The sequence below is a fragment of the Cryptomeria japonica genome, chromosome 10 (genome assembly GCF_030272615.1).
Source record: "Cryptomeria japonica chromosome 10, Sugi_1.0, whole genome shotgun sequence".
NCBI lineage: Eukaryota > Viridiplantae > Streptophyta > Pinopsida > Cupressales > Cupressaceae > Cryptomeria > Cryptomeria japonica.
This window is the reverse complement of record NC_081414.1, coordinates 211,438,356-211,464,310: the sequence shown is the minus strand read 5'-3', so window position 1 is coordinate 211,464,310 and position 25,955 is coordinate 211,438,356. Positions and strand designations below refer to the sequence as shown.

At 37.8% G+C, this 25,955-nt stretch overlaps 1 long non-coding RNA gene across 5 annotated transcripts in view; it reads left to right on the top strand.

Annotated features, from left to right (window-relative positions):
* Positions 1 to 25,366, top strand: part of LOC131037661 (uncharacterized) — a 114,836-nt gene extending 89,470 nt beyond the window's left edge. For 4 of the 5 annotated variants that reach the window (XR_009359279.1, XR_009359281.1, XR_009359282.1 and 1 more), the window contains one exon: positions 23,669 to 23,782. This is a non-coding gene — a long non-coding RNA (uncharacterized LOC131037661). Of the gene's footprint in view, positions 1 to 23,668; positions 23,783 to 25,021 lie in introns of those variants that run through there. The other variant, XR_009359280.1, reaches the window with a different exon arrangement.
* Positions 25,367 to 25,955: the final 589 nt, after the last annotated feature.

The window sequence follows — 25,955 nt, the reverse complement described above, 5'->3', positions numbered from 1 at the left end:
ATGCTTGTGCAAGCAACCGGGGGAGGTGGTTCATCGACAGATTCACTGCGGGGCTAACGTCCAATGCGGTCCACACGACACTTGTTGGGACTTTAGCCTCCGTGGCCTCTCTTCGGACGTAGGTCTCGATGGCCGCTTGAAGCAGGATTGAGAATTTCCTAGTTGCAGTGTCTTCTCCGTCATCGAGCTCCGTTTGTGCGTCGTTGGCCTCTGGGTTAATCTTACCAACGGGTAGGCCCATCGTGTTCGTACGCCATCCGCTCCTTCCTTTCCCGAGTATGTCTAGGCAATGGGGCCAGATGTTTACCCCGTGGGGTGTGTTATTAATATTGCATATCAACAATCAGATGATAACCATAGGATAGAATAGTAACCAGAAACTCAGAGCAATGCTTTCATTAATGCCAAAATGTCTGGTACAATAATCATTCTCCGCATTAGTGTATCCAACATCAAGTACAAGAGCATATATAAAGACATGGTCGAGGGTTGCGGTTACCACCCGTGGGGAACCATCGTGCAACGGATAACTACCCTCAACGACACTAACATTCTTAACCAACGTAGCTTAACAAGTAGTACAAAGCCCATTTTATGACCAACACCAATTTTTCCACAAATTCATCCCAATTTTTTGTGGAGAAATTCAAGGAGTAAAGAGGCGATTTTGTAGCAAGGCGATTTATGTGCGTTGAAGAAAACGTTGCTGCTGTTTTGTGATGATTTACCCTTATTTTTTGCAAAAAAACGGTTTACCACGTGGTTCCTTGAATCCATATTTTGGGGGATTTTTACTCCATAAAGTTGCAATCTCCTAAGGCGTTTTGGCCTCTCTTGCCTAGGCGTTGAAGTTGGAAGAAGATTCGACCCCTCCTTAGGCCATTTTATTTGCATTTGCTGCCACGTTTTTCAGCTTTTGGCGTTTTGGTAAAAATGTGGCTAGGGTTTTTGATTGTGGTTTATCTCTATTTAAGAGCTATTCTTCTTTCTTCCAAAGATTGATCATCTTTTGGAGAGGCATTTTCAAATTGAAACAAGGTATGTTTTCTTTCCTTTTCTTGTTTTCTTGTTTTCTTATTTTTCCTTTCTAGTTGTAAATTTGTAAATATGTTGTTTTTTCCCCAAAAATCGGTTTTGTGAGAGAGATTTTCCCCTTTGAAAAGCAATTTGTCAATTGCATTGTTCTTCCCCATTTTCCCTCTTTACTTGTATTCGGGATTTTAAATCCCGATTACAAGTTGGATGAAAATCATTGTTCTTCGCTTACGGTTAAATGTTTTTAACCATCTTTTGTTAGAATTCCAAGTTGCAAAGATGAAAAATGCCCATCCTTCCAAAATCGGGTTTCTAGAATTGGATTGCATGTTCAAAATTCTTCCCATTTTCATGAAAAAGTCATCCCCAAAATCTTTCCATTTTTATCCATCTATAACGCCTATATCCGTACTTTCCGTTCACGTCATTTCCTGCAAGTCTAATTCCCATTTTTCATCCATTTCTCCATTTACCATTTTACAAGTATACTTGCATTCGGGTTTTAAAAATCCGATTGCATGTGCGCTCTTCCAAACTTGTATACTTGTAAAATTTTCCCCAAGATCCGAAATTGGTCAAAGTGGCATTTCCCATTTATTTCCCCTCTTTCTCTCACAAAATCGTGAAGTGCAAGGGTTGGAGTTCTTCCCATTTGAAGAAAGAAAAATGTTAGTTGTAGCTGATTATGATGTTGCCTTAACACTTTCAAGTCTTCATCGTAGTATACCAAGTTGTCCTTCAATGTCAGATTTATCGTCATCTCCAATTCCAAAGAAGATGAAGTATAAATATGATAAGTACCAAAATGAGGTTTCACTTTCTCAAGTCTCTTCTCCTTTGGATCGCATAAAAGATACAAAGATAGGGCATGTGGACATGTCAGAATTTGTCAAGAGGGTGGAGGATCCGTAGGATAGCAATATGCAGCAGTTGTTGGACAACCATATCCATCACGCATATTCTTTTTCAGTGGCTGCCCTAGACCTTGAATTTGTTCTCGCTTGCGCCCATCACTTTGACAAGGAGACAAGAACCATTAAAAACGATGATGGTGAAGCAATAATTCGCCTTGACACAGACACAATTGAGAAAGTCTTCAGAATACCTCCTGCACCTGTTTATATGGAAATCTCCAAAGATAGTGCAGTTGAGTACTATGTAAAAAGGGAAAGGATTGCAAACGCCATATTAACAGGTGGATTCATGAGCCACGAGCCGCCTTCTCAAGGTGGGCTAAGTTGTACCACTGTGACTTCAAATGGGAGATTGGGGACATCATTACTCTCCTCAGCAAGATAATGGGTCTTGAACATTCTAATGTTTTTGAGCCTTGGATGTACTAGTTCGTCATGTTCATAAGGCAGTCCCATCATATATCATGGGGAGAAGTCATCAGCGATGCCTTGTGCGAGCAACTTGCAACAGTCCCTTCCACAATGAATTTCTATATGAATTCATACTTAGTGTATTTGGCAACGTCACTCAGACATTTCCCTGGTCTTTCTACCAAGGGTGACCGCTCGCTTATACCGGTATGGGAATACTATGATCAGCTGCCTTTGAGACCCAACAAATTGCATTTCAGAAGAGTTCAAGATGCATTCTTCGGTTACTTCATGTGTCAGTTTGACAGAACTCTGAAGAACAGAAGGGTATCAAATGAGGCATGGGAAAGAGTGAATGAGTATGGGTTCTTGTTTCTTCAATTCCCGACCTTTACCTATCTGAGAGTCGGATGTTATAATGGGCAGCCATACATGCTCCCTAGATACCCAACTGATAAGATCATTCTTATGGAGTTGGGAAGACAAATCATGGCTGTCCACACTCATCAGTCTGTCAGTTGTAAGGTTGGAATGGGGATTTCTACAACAAACCCATTGAAAATTGGCCGGTATTGTCTTGTCACATCCGTCAAAGGCAAGGCTATGGAGACTGAGATGCAAGAAATTAAGCTCAAAAGGTTTAAGTCCAGAGCTGATTTTGATTACTGGGGTATGAAGGAAAAGATAAAAAATTCCTTCGTGCACGTGCATCGTAATGAGGATATTTGGGTAGATCTTCGTACATTAGTGAAAATTCTGAAGATGGATTACTGCAGGCTCACTGTTGAGCAAGTTGTTGATTTGAACTTGGTGGATATTCCACAAGGGATGATTGACGATGGGCATGTACTTGATCCTGAATATATTTCACGAAAGGTTGAGGAAGCTCCACTTCCTTTAATCCAATGGTCACACAAGGAGTGCATATCCATTCTTGAGAGATTTCAGCCTATCTTGGCTAACACCAACGCTTGGCTGAAAAGTAATGATGTTAGACTCATCAAAATCAAGGTTGGGAAAGAAGATGATTCTACAGGGCCTCTTGGACGTAAGTCTGAGATTCAGGGTGACAACAAGGAAGGCACATCATCTTCTGACACTAGAATCAAATTGCGAGTTAGTCGAGCAGTAGTGCTTCCTCTTGAGGAGGCGACAGTTTGTGGAAAGGAAAGTCACAATTTCATGTTCAGGTGATTGATCTTGATAATCCAGAAGGAGGACAACAATCTGGTGATGCTCCTAAGTCTCCAGCTTCGGACTCACCTAATGAGATCCCTTCCTCAGTTTCCATTGAGATGCCCCTTTCTCCTCTTGATTTAATGGTGGAAGAGTCTCCTCAGAATGCCGTTTCTATTTCAGCATACGATCCGCCTCTTGATCATCAACAAGAGAGTGTATTGGAAGTTCCTGAAGATACTCCTGCATGTATCCAGCTGTCAGAGATTGATACCTCCACTTCTGGCTTTGAAGAATTTATGAGGCAATCTTCATGCCCATTGGTTACTAAGCAAACCGTGGTTGCCATCCAAACAGATACTCCTCCCAGAATGACCACAGTTGTTCAAATAGAAACTGCTTATCCTTTGCTTGCATCTGTTACTGAAGGAGAATTAATGGCTTTACCTCCGTGGCTTAGTTCTTTTACCCCAGAAAGGAAGAAGCAAGAAATCTCCCCTGACGCCTTTGATTATCAGCAACTGAAACAGTCTAGGCCCAAGGTTGCTAAAAAGGCCAAGACTATCTCCAGAGTAATTGTTGACAGCAACAAGATGAAGGTAGCTGAAATTGTTGAACCTCTTGCAGATAAGCCACTTGAAGAGATGTCGGCTGCTAATTACAAAGTTACAAGGGTAGAATTGGGTAAGCAAACGCATGAGGTGATTAAACATGATGCCGAGTTTTCTGTAGCTTCACTAGTACAACGGTGCGATGAACTTCTAGCTAAGAAAGGCAAGCTAGAAGAGGACAACTGACAACTTGTTGCAACTGTTCGTAAAATCACAAAACATACTAGTGAAGTGAGTAATCCTTCAAGTTCTACCGAGGCACGAGACTCAATTCATGGAGTTGAAAGGGCTGCTCAGAAAGTACAAGCATTGGATTCCTGGGTTGATTAGCTTCATGATCCATGTGCACAAGTGCTGAAAGACATTTTTCGGATGATGGCTAAGTTGGAGACTATTGAAGAGAAATTGAGTCATACCTCTGACGCTTTTAAAAAGAATCTGAAAAGTGTTGAAGGTAGTTTGACAATCTGGCGCACCATGCCCCAACAACAGTTGAGTGTTCTACAAGAGCATGCCATTATCCCTTCTAGGGTCATGTACTTGGAATTTGAAGAGCTTCTGGAAAATAAGGCCCTTGTTCTTAAATCCCTCATTGAGGAGATTGGTGATGCAATGAGATTACGGGGTGAAGTTTTCCAAGATATTGTTTCTCATTATGAAAAGGCCTCTTGCAACATAATAAGTCAGGATGGAGAGCTGATACCAAAAGAAGAAGTTCTTGCGGATTTACAAATGAGGATTTATAATGAATGGAGGAGCGAACAATTCTCAGCCACTTCAATTCAAGTTTTGATGAAACACCAAATCGTTTTGCATGAAATTAAGTCCATCTTGGAGAAGAACAACTCTATGCTCCTCCGATGCCATGATACCATTGTGAAGACCATGGTTGTTGCCAAGAACACCCATGAACCGGATCCTGATGAACTACGAATGATCATCCAAAAGTTTGAAGGATTCATGTCTTCACGTACTGCAGCTTAAGTGTTTTTCTCTTAGTTGTATTTTTCCAGATTTGTAATCTTTTAGTTGTAGTTTTCCTTTTGACAAGTTACATGTAAAAGCCTTTTGTAAATTGCAAGTTAAGTCTTTACTTGCACTTTTGTAATTACATGTAAGACAACTACCTATATGGGTGCAGTGGATGTAGTTTGAATTGAATGATAGGACTTATTTGTTGAGGGGAATTGTAGATGGGAGCCTGCATTCTATTTCTCTTTGTAGAGGGAAGAGAAGGAAGAGGGATCATGTGGTTATTCAGGAGGAGCATGAGATGATTGACAACCCATTGTTCGAGCTTGATGCTACCTGGCTGTACGATAATCCACTCTATGTTTTGGATGTGGATCAGTCTCTTGATTTTAGTCTAGATAGTGTCATTGGAGACCCTTCCAGTGCATTAGGATTCCAAACAGGTCTCATGGAGTGAAATTTAGAGTTGTACATAGTGAGGAGTTTATACGGCTTCGCATTTGATCCTCATGTACATGACTTATTTCAGATGCACAGTTCAGGGGCACATGTGATGGATGGTTTATTTGACGGATCACTTTGTGCAAAGGTTTATTTGATGACTTATGTCATGAGAGGGACATAAGACTCCTCTACCAACTACAAGTGTATAAGAAAATGGTCAATGTAATTTTTAGCTTGCTCGGCTTGGGATTGGTACATCGCTTTCTCCTCCATTTCTTTCTTCAATTTTCTCAATTTTGCGTCGAAGGAGTCCTGATATTCTTCAACCTCTTGCTCCTTGGTTGCTTTCCCCATTTCCACTAATAAAATTTTGTAATCAACAGAGATCACATCTTCAGTTGATTTATTCAATGGTGGAACAACAACATGCACAACCCTGTTTTGGTGTGCATCTCTAGTTATTCTTGAGTAGGTCCTAGCTTCTTCCTCTCCTTGGTTTGAGGCTGTCCTACTCTAGCAAGTAAGTCGTCAAATCTTAGAGATGCTCTTGCTGTTGTTTTCTTCTCTATCCTGGTTTGCAACCATACAAGAGGTGCAGGTTGGCTGGAAGTGACTTTGATTTCCTTCCCCTGCTCTTGCAACTAACCCAATATTCACATTTTCCTACCCATCCATAGAAAGAGGTTGGTCCTCAATAGTATCTTGCTTGTTTCCTCCAGTCGAGCTTTCTCCAATTTCACTAACGGCTAGTAATATACCTCTGTTTCTTGTTGTTTTGTACCTCTATGTCCTCTTTATCATTTGACCCTACAGGCGAGATTTCCCCTTCCTCAGTCTCATTCACAAGATCCTCTAAGTCAATGATTTGTATGTCCTACTACTGGAAATTCAGCTCTCTAGGTTAGTTGTCTCTACAAAGATTGATTTTATTTGTAGCACGAGAGGAGTGGCTAGGCGTTCTACGGCAATCCAATCTTTTGCAACAATAGAGTCCTCTTTGTTAATTTTAGCAATCAGATTAGCAGTATAGAACAGAAAATCAGCATGCAAAGTAATTCATATGCATAACACACATGTACCCTGGGAAAACCTCCCTCTTGGAGGAAAAACCCAGCAACCAAAGATCTCAGATCTGATTAGATTAATGTCAGAAGAAAATCAAATACAAATTCGCCCACCTAGGGCATGACATAATTGACTTATCTGAATCACAAGTTCTGATTTGAACTTGACTGAATCTCCAATCAGATGTAGGGCAGACCTTTAGGGCAGATCAGTCTGATATAGTTCGCACAGCAAGAGGATAGCTTCTTGGATCAGAAGTCTGCCGATTTACAAGAATGTGAATTCGCTGTCACTCAGAACGTGTTAGCTGACTCTTGGAGAATATTTGCCGACTTCAACATTGAATTCGTTGGCAGAGTGGTATTCACTGATCAAGTACACATTATCGTCTATGAAATGGATTACAATCCATTGATTATATAGGAGGTACAAGCATTATATCTTGCCTTAGTCGGCTAAGGACTTTGGTGCCAAAATATAATGCTTTTAGTTTAAGTTACATGAATAGGTCCATGCTTCCACACGTTACATTTGTGTTTTCCCTTTGAGTGTTTTATGTGCCTAGGCAGGACCAATCTCCAATGGTCACAAGTTACATTATGGGGTCAGACCCATTTATAACCACAAGTTATATAGGTTAGGACCTAACCAATAACCCTTTACAAGTTACATATGAATGGGACCTGACCTATTGAATTTACACATTACACAATAAATTTTAAGGCTGAAGGCCACATCTAAAATTTACCAAGCTAGGTCGGCCCAATCAAGGGATACGACTTAGCTACATTTTCAACACTCTTGAGAGGTGGTTGTAGTGGAGGGTCACCTTATCTTTAGCTTCTTGTGGGTAGGAACCTCGGGTGATGAGTCCTTTCTTCTAGACTTCCTAGATGCTTTGGGCTCTTTGCTAGCTTTATCTCTTCTTCTTTTTCCTCTGGGGCTCTTCGTTTTCTTCATCCCCTTGGGCTGCAAGTTGTGCTTCCTCTTCACTTTCAGAGGATTGTGACTTGAGGCCTTGTTGATGTGTTTTGCACATGCGAACACAGAATAAAATACCAAGGTATCTTATCCTCTCTTGAACAAAGTCTCTCATATGCTATGCTTCACGATCAAATGAGACAGCTCCAAGGTTACGAAATGTCAGGTCTTGACGTGTGGCTAAGTTCAGTGGTTTGATGTGAATTGTTGTATTTCACTTGGGGACTTACGCAAATGTTTGGATTATCATAAATGATGCGGAATAGGTGTGCTGACAACTTAAGATTTATCAATATCGCTCTGGATTTACTTCTTACTAAAAAAAGGACAAAAGGAATAGGGTTCACGAAATCTATTCTAAGCCTAGGAATATAGGAAATGATGAATGGATAAAGTGGAATCAAACCAGGCAAGGTCTCACAATCAGGTATTGACACAAGCTTAGTGCAATTGTCTAAGGTACACTTAAAGATTTTCAGGCTATCACCATCAAACATAGACACCATCCAAGTTGATGCTTGTCAACGGACGCATAATAGTTGAAGTTATGCTTACTCAAATTCCAGTTGACCACACAAGGCGCACTTACCAGCGGCAAGAGGCTAGTGGTATGGATTAAGGATTCCACACAAATAAATTCAACAAATCTTCCACTCAATCTAACATACATGAAAACAAATTCTAATCTAAACTTTAATCTAACTTGGAGGAATTGAGAACCATGAATGCAAATACAACACTTGAAGAGCAAAATCACCAACAATTGAACAATGATTAAGATTCAAATAGCTGCAGCATATACCAACAATTCTACAAAAACTCTCTCTTACAAATGAGAGACAAGGAGGCATATAGAGAGCCTCAAAGAAATGAAAGGCCAAGATTGATTTGAGATCAACGACCAAGATTACAAGATAAAACCCTAATTAGGGTTTGTACAACCACCATTACATTGGCCAATAAGAAATGAGGGTAGGTAAGATAAATAATATTTGATGTAGCGCCATGTGTCACCTATTCCCTCCTTGAATGAATGTTGACTTGGTACGCTTTGATTGAACGAATGGTGACTAGGATGCTACCTCAGCTTGCCTTATACACTTAACCAATTTGCCTTGTACATTCTTCATCTTCACAATGTTTGGAATCCCTTATGATACTTTACATTCCATCCTTATGTTAAGGAATTCCATGAACTTTTCCCTCCTTATGTTTGGAAAATTTCCCAATCTTGGAATCCTGAAATAAATCCTTCCTTGGCGCTCTTTGATGTTGTAATTTCTTGATGTAGTTCTAGATTTCTTGATGTAAAATCCTTTGTGTTCATTTCTTGAACTTGCTTTCCTTCATTTGTTCACCATCAAAGTGAAGTCTTCTTCACGATTGATCTAGTCCTCATCTTCACCTTCTGGAATCTCTATCCGAAAATCCCCATCCAATCTTTAAAGTATTGATCTTCCTTATCCACATTGCATGCATCCTCCTTCACCTCAAGCCTTGAGCATCGTGCTTCCTTTCCTCGTAACAGTCCTGCAAAACAAACGAGCATTGAATCAAACACTAGTATGATAAACTTAACTTCAACCTTGGTGGGAAATCCATCCGCATATGGACTGATCATTCCTCAAAACCATCCGCATTATCCTTGTCCATTCTTCACTTGGTGGAAATTTGATGCCTATCTGGACAACTTCCTTCCTTTGTAATTCCGCCCTGCAGTGGAAATCCGACCCTCATTCGGAATCATTGTCCTTGAAAATCTTGTGGAGATTGGATCATCATTCCATGGAGCGGAAATCCGGACACCATCAAGACTTTGTTCCTGACATTTGTCCCAACATGTGATAGGTAGTCTTAGAAAATTGTAATATGAAGGTCAGGATTGAAATCTGGAAAATTCTCCTCAAGAAAACCAATTTTCAGACTTAGGATAAGTTTGATCATAATTGCCAAGTCTGAAGACATCCATGTAAACTCAAAAAATAAAGTATTTGGAGCCCAAAAATGAATGTCCAGGTCTGGAAATATCACTTGGAGGTCTGAAAACACTCAGAAAGTGACTGATTTTTTATATCAAAGCTATAAAAAAAACTGATTTTGTGAGGACAAAGTCTGAATACGCCCTCCAACGTCTGAAAATACTCAGAAAATGGTGTATTGAAGTCTGATTTTCTGATTCTTAAGTCTGAATACACCCTCTGAAAGTCTGAAAATGGCTCCAAAAAGTCTGAAGACACTCTGAAAATGATGAATATCAATGGCTGGAAGTGGTCACAACCATATCACATGCTTGCATTTGAATTATTTTGACCTTCAAAACTCAGAAATGGTCACATTTGGGCACAACTGTGTGGCTGGAAATGAAGTTTCAGTCTGAAGACAACCTGGTATACTAAAAAAAATGTCAAAAATGGTGCTCGAAAGTATACCACAATTCTGAAAATGCTTGGAAAAGGGTGTGGAAAAGTTTGATTTTTAGTTTTTAAAGTCTGAAGACACCCTTCCAAGGTCCAACTGATGAATACTAAAAAGGGGGGAGGGGGGGGGGGGGGGGTGAATTAATATACCGAAAAATACTGTACTCAAACACTTAAATAGTCTAGCAGTAAACCGGTAAAACAGTTTTACAGACAAACTGGTTAACACACATGCAAACCAAATAGCAAATAAGACATTCACCCACAGAAGCACAATCACCATAACACGAGATTTTGACGTGGAAACCCAAATGGGAAAAACCTTGTTAGAAGATTTACAAAGGCTCTGCCAAGCCTACTTGGTTAAGGGTTTCAATACTCGTCGAAGATGTGAGTAATCAACAAGTGAGTGATCTAAATACTAGCACAGTATGCTTGGTTAGATCCTTGATAGCTCATTATTAATGCATCTTAGCATTACTTCAGTCTTCAGACACTTCTCACACTATTCTTTCACACAGACCTATTCTTCTTCTGTGATCGCACATGCAACAATCTCAACAATCACCTTAAACCCTAACAACCCCTAAAACCCTAGACATGATGTTTTTAAAAGGAATCTGATTTCATGTCGGTCCAATAGGATTACATTGCAAGTTCCTAGGTTCAGTGTATCTAGACACATTTGGTAACACGACACAAAATCACCGTCAAAGTGTCGGTGGATGGTAACTCATCACAAAAATACCGGTTGGTAACTCATCACAGAGTGTTACCGGTTCATACAACTTTATTGATTACCGGTTGGTAACTCATCACAGAGTATTACCGATTCAGATATTAAACAGATTACCGGTTGACAAAAATGAAGACTGGGAAAATGATAATTGCCGCTTTAGTTCCTTTGCTCCGTTCCACTTAAGCTCCTCGAACCGCTTGAGGTCTTCATGCGGCTTGAGATCGGTAACACCGGTAGTCTAAAGACTACTACATAATACTGGTTTGGAACAAATACCGGTTGAGAATAACTCATACATTCAAAAAGTGATCTCATAGCAATTGTGTGTCCATCAATGACAATCACAACAAAATCATCAAAAGATGCCAACACCAACAATGGCTGCCCAATGTTTGAAGACAACCTGAAACTTTAATAAATCAGTCATTTAAACTTGTCGCAGTCATAGGAAACACCTGTATTTGATGGATTTCACCTTCCGAAAGTGAAGTTTGTCAAATCTAGGCACAAACAAAGGGCTGGTAAAAAATATCTAAGTCTGAAGACAAATCTGAAAATGGAGTTTCAGATGTAGATCAGGATTGGAAGCTCCACCAAATGCCCAAAAAACTCATAAGAAATGACGCCCAAGTAAAATTTTCCAAGTTGGCAAGTGGCTGGAAATGAAAATCAGTATCTGCAACTATGGACTTTTAGACTGTAACAACAATGGCAGCCCTTGAAAATGCATTGCAAACTCCTCCAAATAGCCCTTAACCAAAATCGCCTTAGTGTGGATGAGCTGGGCAATGAAGAATAGTTCTGAAAATGTGTTCCCAACCAACAATGGAGGTCAAATCACTCCTAGCAATGGCGCCCAACAAGGTCTGAAAATAATGGCAGCCACTGCGCATGAAGAAAATCACCCCAAACAACGGCACAAAGCACTCCCAAATAAAAATCGAAATTTTCCTAGCTATGGCGCCATTCCAAAATTCTGAAAATGTCTTCAATGGCAGCTCAGATCTGCAACAATGGCGGTTGGAACAACCAAGCTGGAAAAAATGGAGGAAAGAATCCTCAACCCAACACTTCACTTCAGCACTTTGCCAAAATTCGCCAATAAGGGAGAAAAATCACCTTTCATGGAGACACCTGGCAGATTTAATAAGAAAATAATGTTGGAGACTCCTCTCATATACTTGCTTTTACCTTTCACTTTCACCACACAAGCAATGTGGGATAAAACACTTGCTTAAATACTTGTTTGGTGGAAAACTAACTTGCTTCTAGAAGGTTCAAAATATTAAATGATTATTGCAAGTTATTTAATTTTGCTTTTAAAATTTTAAATAATCATTAATCATTATTTAAAAGCAATTAAAATGGGGCTTACTTATTAAAATATTTCAATTTAAATCAAAATTAAGCTTCTAGGGGAAAATCGACTTGGATTGGGATTGAAAAATCCCTTTAAAAATCATTAAAATTGTCAAAAATTCCCCATAAGGGAAAATCAATCCTACCTTGGATAAAAATCCATGCTCAAATTCATAAAAAATGCACACAAAACTCCCCAGGGGAAAATCGATGGTAGTCTGGATTGAAAATCCACACTCCAAACTCACTTTATTTGCAAAAATTACTCCTTGGTGGAAATTCGACCTCAGTCTGGATGAAAATCTGGACTCAAAATTCATTAAAATGCTCTCAGTGGAAAATCGACCTCTGTTTGGATGAAAATCCGGACAAAAATCTGCAGTCACTTGTCACAAAACATCCTGGTGGAAAATCGACCCAGGCATGGAATCATCCTTAACGTTGTTTGCATTATAGTTCGCACTCCAGTCCGCACTCCTAGTGGAAAATCGATGGCAGTTTGGATAAATCCTAACACTTAGCCAAATTTTAGCACTTCTACGGGAAAATCGATCCAGGTATGGATAAACAGTGGTGGAAAATAATAGCCAGTATGGATTTCAGGGGAAACCCATGAGTGGGGGAATGGGTTGGGTAGTTTGGAATATGAGGGGAAAAGAACCTCTAGCATGGAATTTGACCTTCTAACCCTTGGAATATGGATTTCCCTTAGGATTTTATCATTTTAACCACTCAAAATCACTTAGAAACTTTAAATTTAGATTGGACTTAGGCAAATTTTCCAAAAATATGAGCAAAACACTAGGAAAATATTGAAATAAAGTGCGAAATCAATTTAGATAATACCTTAGGAGCGAGAAAACAACTCCAAAAGGTCCGTGAATACCTTAGCACTTTAAAATCACTGATGCGCGTGTTTAAAAACACGTTAACGCTCAAATGGTCAAACACTTAGACAAAACTTAGGATCATTAAAATATCAACGTTTGCAACGTGATTGTAACACTTCAAAAACCCTAGATGACACTAGGCAAACACTAGGAAACTAGGCAAAACTTCTACTCTAAAAAGCGAAAAGTGGGGGTCCCCATTTGCAATGGGGTGATGTGTGAAGACATCACAACAGGTCTCCCATCAAATTATAAGTCAACTTTACACTCTCACGCATTAGCTTTTCAGTTTGTTGGCGTATTTATTGATGGTGAAAAAAGCTTGCGCTTTCGATCAACGCAGAATAGAATGCTGAGCGTATTCTAACCTCTCTTGAATAAGGAGATCTCTAGTGCTATTGGGGTTGATCATGGGAGATATCCTCAAGGCTCATGTTGTTAGGTCTTGACTGGCTAAGGATAACTCAGTGTTGATGTGTTTTGCTGGTAAACACAAGGGGACTTATGCCTGTTGTAAGGATATACTTTTAGGACAGGTTCTACAGGCAGCTTCAAGACTTCACAGATCTTACATTTATTAGATTTTCAATGTTCATGATGTTATCCTAGATACTTTGTAACAGACTCTGAAAATGAACAGCAAAAAGAAGAGTTAAAGAGATTAATCTATCCTAGACGAAAAAACTTTCAAGTTAATAGACAGAGTCTTCAGAAACCAAGCCTTGCTTTGCCAGTTTTTGACACAACTTAGCAAAGGCTGGTGCAATCTTCTAGGGATTAAAATAAATTTTCAAATTACTAGATGCATACTTCGAATTCTAAAGATACATAGCACTTCAACAGAACATCCAGCAATCGAACGAAGATTCATACATGTTCAGCCTAACCGTACACAGGAAATAACACACAGCGAATTCCTAATGGTATGAACATAAAACTCTATCAACTATCAAATACTAATTCAAAGAAACCATTCCATATTAATATGCATAAATAGAAATAAACAAATTGGAAGAAGGACAACCATGCAGTCACATGAAATTCATACATAGACCATTGAGCAAACAGTTTTTGTATTAATTTTGGCAGAGTTTCAGTAACAATCCTTAAGCTTCTTACCAAAATGAGAGAGACCAATCTCCCTTTTGTGGACTTTGAAAAATTGGATGAATGGCCAAGATTTAATACAATAAATGGCCCAGATTCATCCATAAAACATGCCCCCCATACCTACTAAAGGATATATTTCATATCGCAGCTAATTCTACAACTACCAACAATTAATTCCCTTCAAAAAATAAATTGCATGGAGCTCAAGACAGATAAAGGTAATTTTATGGTTGAGGAAATAACTACCTTTCGGCATTGTGTTTTATCTTTATTTTGTTTTTGCCCAAAATAGATTTCTTTTACAATATAAAATCTTTATGACCTTCCAAATAGTTTTTCCAAATATCCCGACCTGCTGCCCATTCTGCTAGTATGTAATTTCTGGGATTTTTCAATATAAAATCAAATTTAATTCTATGCAATAAGTGATTGATTTGTCTTCAAGATCATGCCTCTCAAAATCAGCTACCTCTATGACATCTTCTTTGCATAATTCATGCTCTATGGTTAGGATAGTGCTTTGCTCAAAAGGAAATTCATCCCAAATTGTTTCATCATCATAATTTGGTGCCAAAATACCTGGATCACATGGACTGAAGAGCTGGTAGCTTTGATCAGAAAAATTGTGTTCATTGAATTCCTCATGAGTGGTTGTTTTCCCAAACAAATCACTCTCCAAATCAAAGAGGCTGAAACTGTCCTGAACATTCTTCTCCATATACTCTGTTGGGAAGTAAATTTGATACACATATGAACTAATATCACTATAATGAGATAAGAGTTCACCGTTATAAGCTGATTTGGAAGCTTCAACATATGCACCTTCTTCAAGCTTTTTTTCAACAACTTTATCGCGGGTGTCATCAACTTTATTGGAATGATCTGAATTTGTATCCAAGGCTGCTGTTTTGTCAACTTTATTAATCTTAACCTCAATATTTGTTGATACATACAGTTCAATGGAATCATTGGGGGCCTTGTCATACATACCTCTTCAGATAAGGCATTTTCTTCTAGCTCTTTTATCTCAGTTTCTTCTTTGCTCTTAACATAATTTGGCTGCAAATTACATGTGATAGGAATCATTAATTCACCTTCTTTGTTGTTCCCACATATGTGATGAAGGTGTCCAAGCTTCCTGGCAGGTGAAACAACATTCTTCTCTTCTCAGTTGGTTCTTGCTCAATTTAGTGGATCCTGTAAGCTATAGACTACAAGAAATCAATTCCTCTTCTATCAACTGATTTCTAAATTTTGCTATTTTCTGCTCAACCAATCTTTTTGATAACCCATGTGCTGCTGGTGAAACACCTAGCTCTTTTCTCCAAATAGCCAACAAGTCATATAACAATTGTTTGGAAACATTATTATCCTCATCCAAAATAGAGACAAGATAGTTTGCATTGATATAATATTCTTTGCATGATACTTTTTGATTTTGGCAAAGAAGCATGGAAACATTTTTAGAATTAACTAATCACATTTGAGATCAAGCAAAAGGACACATGATCTGACTTTTGCCATCAATTCTAAAATCTTAACCCTCTTACTACAAGAAGGGCTTCTTGTTGATTTTAATTAGGGAATGGTGGATTCCAATTGCCTTGGGCAACATTGGAATCCGCCCAAAGGGCTGGCCCCTTTCCTGAAACGTGTAGGGCAGGGCCCTATACCTCACGACAACTTAAACCTCACGCCACACGCTCAACGTGTTGATAAATAGGGCCAACCCTATTCACAAGGCAATTTGCTAAAAGGGAAAACAATAATTGAAGATAATTATAAGGAAAAACTGACCTATCTAAAGGCTTCGCTCCACATATAAATAAATGTCAAACCTCACATTGTTATTCACTCATCATCTCTCCATGCGAAATATACCTCTATCAACTATGAAGGTTAAAGAAGTTAATACATCCATACTTCGGTATTGTACAATAGAGCATCTCTATGTTTGGTGAAGCATATTCAGAAATCAGTGAATCATCATTAGGAGTCAGCGAACTTTAGTGGATGCACAACGAATTCCTTGAAGGTCTGCGATCTAGGTTAAAGGGGCAGCAAACATCAACCAAGTGGCAGCAACCATCATCCATATGACAGCAAGCTAATCTTGAAGGCAGCTACCTCAATTTGCCATCCTTCTTGTGACAACAACATCTGCATCTTCAAGTACTTGAGATAAGTGTTGTAATGATTAGATGACTATAATCCATAATCAGATCTAAGGATCTTTTCTGGCTGGGTTTTTCCTCCTAGGAGGTTTTCCCAGGGTAACTGTGTCATGTTCTCATTTTGTTCATTTCTATGTTGTCACTAATCTCTAATTCTTTCAGCTAATCAAACTAATTAGAAACTAAATATAAATTCCGAGTTTATATCAATCTAAAAGTGTTAAAATTAGCATGGTATTAGAGCTATAGGCTAGATCAACTTTTAGATTTCAGAATTTAGTACCCCTTTATTTCCAGATTGTTGTCTCATTCACAGGTCAAGTCAATGGGGCCGCAAGTTGAAGATAGGTTTGATGGGAATCTCAATTTTACTGCATGGAAGGTTCGAATCAAGTTGGCTCTAGAGGAAGAAGATCTTCTTCAATTCATAGAAGCAATAGAGCTAACTGAACCTATGGATGCAGCTGAGCTAAAACAATTCAAAAAGGATGCTGTCAAGGCCAGAAAGATTCTCATTGATTCAGTTAAAGACCACCTAGTCACCTCTATTGCTTCATTCACTACTGCAAGGGAAATGTTTAGCCATCTACAAGGTACATATGAAATTAACAATCTCAATAGGGCAATTACTTTAAGACAACAACTACTTAATATCAAAATGGCAAAAGAAAATTCTGTTATTTCCTAGTTTATGAGAATTTCAGAACTAAATCAGCTAGGTTTAATTGGACATAACATGGAAGACAAAGACCTTGTCATGATTGCTCTAAATGGTTTACCCCACTCACGGGAGTCTTTTATTCAAACCATAAGTGGTAGAACTGAGCTACCTACCCTTGATCGCTTTAAGAATGATTGTATTCAAGAAGAGTCTCGCCTGATCACAAGAGGGCAAACCAAAAATTCTCATGTAGATGACCAACACATGCTTGCTGCCCAATGCAAGAAAGGAGGAAATTGGAAGAAGCATTATCCAAAGAGAAATAGGGAATTCAGACCATCTAGCTCTCAGCACCCTTGGAAGAAGCCAAGAGATGTATCTCGTGTTCGATGTTTCGGATGTGACAAATTTGGTCATTATGCTAAAGAATGTCAGAATGATCCTACTCAAAGAGAAGCCAACCTAAATGAAGTCTCAGAACAAAATGATGACTTCTTATTCATCTCTGCACTGTCAAGCAACATACCTACAGACTGTAATACGTGGCTGATTGACAGTGGTGCTTCCAGACACATCACAGGCTATCATGATCATCTTTCAGACTTAGTAGAAAAGGATTCCAGCCTCCACGTGGTAATTGGTGATGATGCTCGATATTCGGTAAGAGGTTCTGCCACTACTTTAAATTTAGACTCTGGTATTTCACTTCACCTTAGTGACATCTTGTTTGTTCCTGGAATTAAAAGAAACTTAATTTACATTTTTTCTCTAGAAGATAAAGGTTATCAAATTGCATTTTCTGAGGGAAAAGTACTTGCTTGGCCTAAGAAATCTAGTTTTAAATTTACTTGTGTAATCGGTAATAGATATGATAGTCTTTATAAGCTCTCTACTAACCCTGTTCAAGCCTTCATTAATGAGGCTCCCGAATCCTGTGAGCTATGGCATAGAAGACTTGGACACTTACACTTTCAAGCTCTTCCCTCTCTTGAAAAGTTAGTCAAAGGTATGCCTAAATGTAATAACCCAGTTATTTTTTTTGTTTTTTAGGCCAATAATAATCATCCACAAACAGATAACTCATTAAGGTTAGAAAGCATAAACTAAAAACTTGCTGGAAAATGCAACCCTTCCACTTTCTGATCACCAAGTGCCCAATGTGGGAAGGTGAGAGCATACGGTGTTGAGGAGATTGTTAGCTTCAAATAACTGGAAACAATACAATGCTTGGGCGGCAAGCCAACCCCTTCTGCTTATCCAACAGGAATGCAAGAAACTTGGCGGTGAACCGGCCAAGAGAAACATACAAAGGCACAAATCATTCAACCGCGATATTTCAACGGGAGGACTGAAATTACAAAACAATCTCAACTCAACCGCTTATGCAGCGGGAGGACCATTACACTCAGACATCACTCAACCACTTATGCAGTGGGAGGACTTAATTACAATTTACTTGAAAATAGGCGGCAAGCCAGCCTCTTCCACTTTTCAGCGGGGTGAGAGTTACAAACCAGAATTGGTTAGTAGTACTACTACTTAACCTTACAATAATCAAGATAATGTAAGAAAAGAGTAATGCTGAATATCCAAATAAGAACATGAAATTTCTGCTAACATCAAAATCTGCAGGCTGGAATTGCAAAACCAGCAGCCTATGGATTCACTAAAACGCTCATAACTCTGTCATTACTCATCCAATTCACCCAAAATCAGTTCTAAACTAATGCTACACCAGCCACAATGAAAACAAACCCAAAAGAGGCTCTCAAAACACCCATATTTATTTTGCACGCTTCCCAATGCATTCGCAAAACCCAACGCCTAACCTTAAGAAGTTCGATTTTCAATATAAAAATCCACACTCAAAATAAGATGCTAAAAACTTACAAGATGCATCGCCAGTGGTAGGAAGGAAGGATGAGCCGGTACCCAGAATGATGGAATCGCCTGGCCAAGAGGTATGAGCAAAATACACTTTCAGCAACTTTGCGACCAGCAAACAGAAAACACTCCAATATCACACAAAACACTCCACAATCTGCAACTCACTCACCAACAACACTGGAAATACATGGACACACTAGGTACTATCTTGCAAGTACGAAACTGAGACTTAGCTAGGAAGCCACACTTCGAAGCTCAAATTTTTAGTTGCCAATTCGGCAGCATAACGATGCAAATTCATTTTATAACCAAATGGGAGGCCAAGCACTTGTATTTATAGTTTTTTCCCTTTGAAATTCAAATGTAAATGCTCCCAAATTCACCTCTCCAATTTGCATTTCATTTCACTATCACATGGCGTCCAAATGATAATTCATTTCATTTCCCAAGGTGGGCGCCCAAGTTGCATTTTAACCAATAATTAAGCAAGTTCGATGCAGTTGGTTATGGGCTGAAGTATCCACTTAACATCTCAATAACCTTGGAAGGTTATTCAGATGCAGATTGGGCTGGAAGCGTCAAAGACAGGAAAAACACTTCTGATATTTGTTTCAGCTTAGAATCCGTAGTGATCTCTTGGGCTTGCAGAAAACAACCCTCAGTGGCACTAAGTACTGCTGAAGTTGAGTATATTGCAGCAAGCGTAGCTTTTAGAGAAGTTTGGTCAGCCTTGGGATCCTACAGTTATTCATTGTGATAATCGGAGTTGTATCAAAATGTCTATCAATCCAGTGTTTCATGATAGGTCAAAACATGTGGAAACTCATTATCATTTCATTCGAGATATGGTGCAAAGGGGCGCCATTTAGCTGAAGTATGTCAGCACTGATGAGTAGGTTGCAGATAATCTTACCAAGCCTCTGTCCAAAGTGAAGTTTGTGTACTTCAGGGACAGACTCGGTGTCTTGGAAAATGAACCCTGATTGAGAGGGAGTCTCAACCTCAGTAATACATTGTGTTGTATCAAACCACCCTCTGCGGGCAATGTAAGGTGGTATTGTAATTTTCTCAGGGAGAAGAGTAATTGTTAACCATCCTCTGCGGGCAATGTAAGATGGTATTGTAATCTTCTCAGGGAGAAGAGTAATTGTTAACCATCCTCTGTGGGCAATGTAAGATGGTAGAAAAGATCGTCTCCACCCTCTGCGGGCAATGTAAGGTGGATCCAATCTATGTTTGTGTGCGAGCTGAAAGATTATATTATGTAGTGCCATTGTATGCATGTGTGCAAGATGGAAGACTACAATATTCTGATTATGTAATCCATTCTTTGCTTGTGTGCAAGATGGAAGATTATAGTTATGTTTCTCCTCCCTGATTAAGAGGGAGTGTTGATTTTAATTAGGGAATGGCGGATTCCAATTGCCTTGGGGAACATTGGAATCCGCCCAAAGGGCTGGCCCATTTCCTCAAACGTGTAGGGCAAGGCCCTATACCTCACGGCAACTTAAACCTCACGCCACACACTCAACGTGTTGATAAATAGGGCCAACCCTATTCACAAGGCAATTTGCTAAAAGGGAAAATAATAATTAAAGATAATTATAAGGAAAAGCCGACCTATCTAAAGGCTTCGCTCCACATAAATAAATGTCAAACCTCACATTGTTATTCACTCATCATCTCTCCATGCGAAATATACCTCTATCAACTGCGAAGGTTAAAGAAGTTAATACATCCATACTTCAGTACACTACAGCAGAACATCTCTATGTTTGGCGAAGCATATTCAGAAATCAGTGAATCATCATTAGGAGTCAGCGAACTTTAGTGGATGCACAGCGAATTCCTTGAAAGCACAGCAAACCCTCTTGAAGGTCTGCAATCTAGGTTAAAGGGGCAGCAAACATCAACCAAGTGGCAGCAACCATCATCCATGTGACAGCAAGCTAATCTTGAAGGCAGCTACCTCAATCTGCCATCCTTGTGACAAAAACATCTGCATCTTCAAGTACTTGGGATAAGTGTTGTAATGATTAGATGACTATAATCCATAATCAGATCTAAGGATCTTTTCTGGCTGGGTTTTCCCTCCTAGGAGGTTTTCCCAGGGTAACTGTGTCTTGTTCTTATTTTGTTCATTTCTATGTTGGCACTAATCTCTAATTCTTTCAGCTAATCAAACTAATTAGAAACTAAATATAAATTCTGAGTTTATATCAATCTGAAAGTGTTAAAATTAACACTTCTGATATCACCTAATCCGTGGAAGCTTTCCATAATCAGCTATAGTATCTCCCTCATTATGTCATCTACGTACCATACTTCAGGAGCTGTAATCCTTGTAGTTTCACTGAGAGAAGAGATGACTGCAAGTCTCACGTTTTTATCTAAATGTCTCATAATTTGGTGCTGGACTAACACATCCAATGGTACTTTTGTTGCACATTTCAAAACCTCACAATCTGATTGGTCTATTTTTGATAAACACATATCTACTTCTTTCAACCTATCAACAAGAACATCTTTTGATTGATATCGAGGCTCAAGTTGTTTTCCAAATGCATATAGCTTACTACACGCATCATTTAGTTTCAGCGAAGGCAATAATGAAATTAACACACAAATTGGCAGATTCTTCTACTTTGATACCACTATAAGAGCACACCTACTTTTTTCTTTGAACAATTTGCCAATAAGGATTTCACATTATAGGTCATGAACTAACACATGAATGTCTCTCCTCTGTCATAAAGGACCGAAACTAAATTTCAATTTTCATTACAACTGCTGTTAATAATTCTTTGGAATAAAATATAAGTTTGAACTGTCGTTACATGAATGATACATTCATATGAAATTTTACAACACAAGTACCTTGGAAATATGGCAAACAGGGCTGTTAAACAAGGAAAGCTCAGTCACAGGTGGCTGCAATTACTTTAGAAGAAATCAGTCCAAAAATATTCACTTAATAACTCCATCAATTACTAGGTCTGCCTCTTACTTTCAAGGATACTCTCTTAAACTTGCTCCAACTATTCTAACAGCCTCAACACACTTTGGGAAACCCAAACCAGAAATCTGAGAAGACATTGAAATATCTACATATCATTGAGAAGTACCTTACAAAGGAGGATAACAGACCGTTTCAGACCTTCTGTAGCAGAATTGCAAGAATTAGAAGCTTGTCAACTATCAGGATCATTATTCCATCATCAAAGGTATCCGTCAACTGCAACCAAAGTTCTCTGAACATTCAATTACACCCAGTGGTTTCATATAGACTGTAAAAACAATAGTTTCAAGGTTGCAAAAACACAATCTCTGAAGAACAGACCACCAAGGCATTCAACTGGATCTGGTTTGTTTGGAATTGACTCTCATATATGTTTATAAAGACCTGTCATGTATCTGTAGATTAAAAAAATATTATTGTTCTTGCTGGGCCACTCGTTTAGGGCTGATTTCTGTGGCTTGTGCTATTGGTAATAATTGTTGGTGATGGATGCAATAGTCTGCAATTTCAATGCATAAAATTACAGTTTGCATTTCTGATAATATTCCATTCGGGATATTCCAAAAGCAAAGAAATGCACCAAAATCTCAAAGGGTCATTCATGTGTGAGTTGTTGCTTTTAGCAATGACTATTTTTGGTAGTTGCTATTACAAAAGTTCTATTTCTAGATCAAGAGCTGAGGGTCTAACTATAGGTTGTTTTCTTGTGTTAGTTCTTTAGACTATATTTGTTTTCAAGTTTTTTTCCATCTTTTCAGTACTTTATAATTGTTTTTCTTTGTAACTCAATTTTTGAGGATAATTAATAATTATTTTGAATCACTAAAATCTTTGTTCTTCCTAGGATGGACACAAAAGTGTTGTAGAAATTGATATTTAGTTGGTTTACAACAATCTCATTAATTGAATTGAAAGCAGATTTTATCAAATTGTGTATTGAGGTTATTTGTTTACCTAAGTTAAGGCTTATATAGAACTTAGCTATTTGGTTTATGGAATCATGTGTTATTATTCCTTTCAATCTTGTTTGTATCAAGATGTTGGTCTTTCTTTTTGGCCAGTAAGAAGGTATTGTGGTTGTGTTTCAATTAGTCATTTCATCCTTGGAAATCTCACTTAAAATACACAACTGTTATTTGTTTGGTGCTTGTATTCAAGGTAAAAACATGGGCAAGTAGGAAATTTATTATGCAAATTCAAAGAAAATATCATGTAATGTTGGTATCTATATATCTTGGCTATAGTTTTGTGTCTTGGGTTACATTATTTTTAATGTTTAGGTTTAATTTGTATCTTTTGGAGCTTCCCCCTCTGAATTTGAAGAGAGGTTATCCCATGCACTGTTATGTTGCGTTGACTTGCAAAAGATAAATTTAGACTTTTAACATTTATTTAGGCACGCCATGAAGTTCACATAAAATTTGCTCATGCTCACAATAAATAGATGTTGATTTCTAATAATTGGTGTGATTCGGGTATATGTTATTGATTTCTCCACATATATTGGATTGTTTTGACTATAGATGTGTGTATCTCATAAGCTAGAATGCATATTATATACAACAAATTATCTGCATTTGTGTTATCTAGCTTTCTTTTACTAAGTGATTGTCATGATGGTCTGTGATCAAAGAAATGACTGAAGGGGAAGTGGATTCAAGTTATAAATGTATTTGGTAGATTAGAATGTATATGCTTGCTATTATGTTGGATAATTTCTCCCACAAAACTACTTGGGGACTTGGTTTCAACTCCTCTCTTTTTTTCCAAGCTTACTAGTCATGTTTATTTTCTAAATTTTAGGTAAGTGAGGAGCATTGGTATTAGGTATAGACCGGATTTATACAAGGCGGACCTTCATGATAGCTGGAAGCTAGAACTTTTATCTTTTGGAGGTTTCAAGATTTTTTATGTGCTCAAAATGTTGGATAGATTCATTAACAATGTCTTTCTCATTTCTTTGTATGTGTCATCTTATTTTAGTTGAATTTGCATTGATCTCGTTTGGCTTTCACAATAATTGTCTTGTAGCATGAATGAAAATAGTCAAATTGATGCCGTTGTGAAAATTTAATTTAGACTAGTATGTGATTCAGAGAGTGGAATGCTGATGGAAATGCTTAAGATGCATCCTGAAAACTCAAGTAGATTAAAAGGGTGAGAAATGATCTTGAGCCACAAGAGTATTGGGCCGTTTTCTATTCCAGGTGGAAAGAGTAAGAAAACCTATTAAAAATAACCAAACTGGCAGCGAATTGGAATGAAGACCTCAACACCACTGCAATGAAATCAAAGGCATTTACACATTCATAACATAAATACAATTGTTCAGGCAGAGGATAAAAAATGATAGACAAGCCTATGAATAAGCATATTTCTACACAAATCTCATCCTTGTGAAAGTTTATAAATTGAACACAGAAAAAGTTAAATGGTAAACGTAGCTTGAGTAGGCTCAGGACGATAATCTTCATAACCCCTTTCCAAATATTTACGAGTGAGCTCTCTCTCATTATAGTGGTCTGCTTTGATTTTTCATTTCACTTTGTAAAACAAAGTTTCATAATGTCTTTAATAAAATATTTTTAAACTTAAGCAAACCACAATCACAAGTTCTTATCCTTGATATTTACCTTCCCTTGAGAAGATCAAGGCCCCAAATTTTGATTTTATTTATTCGGTTTTGAGATCCATAATTTTGTTGGCATTTATGCTTAGCACTTGGTGAAAAATCAGTTATGATCACATATAGTATATACATTGAGGGTAGAATTGATTTATTATCTTGGAGCATTTTGAAGCCATAGTTAAATGAAGAATTGAAGATTTTAAATTATTGTAATAGTTGAAATTTTAGTATCACAAATGAAGTGGAAAAAATTTGTTGTATTGTGTAACTAAAAAAGAAAATTTGGATTTCCCTAAGTATTAGTAGATTTAGAAGATATCTAAATTATTTATTTGTTCTAATTATTAAGGTAAACTAGATAATAAGTATCAAGCCTTAAAAAAGAAATACATATAAATTACTAATTTAATACATGGTAAAACTTATTAGAAAATGGAGAATCTTATTAAGATTAGTGTGTTACTCACCTTTTGTATCCTAATATTTTTTATAACTCATTTTTTCTTTTGTTAAATATATATCTGCAGAAATCGTGTAGTGGGCAAAATGGAATGCCCATATAAAGGTTGAAAATCATGTAATTATTTTTCTATTCTCAATGGACAATTATTAATGGGTGTAAGATGTAATATGTAATTAGTTCTTCATGGGTAGTACTTGTGACTAACGTATGTTAAATTGGGTGGGGAAAGTTTAAGTTACACTCAAATTTTGGAGGCCAATCTCTTGATAGTTTGGGATTTTTTTGGGCTTATGGTATTACCATTTGGTGGTTTTCCATGCCTCATTAACTTTGTATAACCCTAAACCCTAAACCCTAAATGACATCTTGAGATGATACATTTTATAATATCTATTATAGCTTTATTTTATTAGTTTTTCTCTAAGATTAAAAAGGGTCAATCTTCCTTTATTCCTTAAAGAATATTGAATTTTGAGTGTGTAATGTAATTGTTGATTATTATTGAATGATGTCAGTGCTTTAAAGGTTGAGTTTATGAATGCATGTCTATAGCACTGCATAGATTTGTCAATATAGATTTCCATCAAGATATGACTATTTATGGGCCCACTGAGTTGTGTAAGCAGGCCTTTATTGGATGGAAGTTGGGGATTTTCAATACTTTTTTGAAGGTTTATGGAAGATAGAGATTTTGATGACGATGTGCTGGATGAATATCTGCAGATGTGGATTCCTACTTTACATGATGATTGGCTTTAGTGTTTACTTTACCTGTATACTGCCCCCGTGGCACTTAAAAATTATATTTTATAAATACTTAGCATGGGTTTAATGCTAAAATGCCACTACAATTTCTACAATATTTTTCTCTTATGATCTATGTGAAATACTTGCATATTTAATACTAGACCTCTCTCTCAAGTTTAACTATTAAATGGCTTATGAATTTATACTTATTTGCATGTGAGATGCATGTACTTGTGGTTTGCATGTGATAG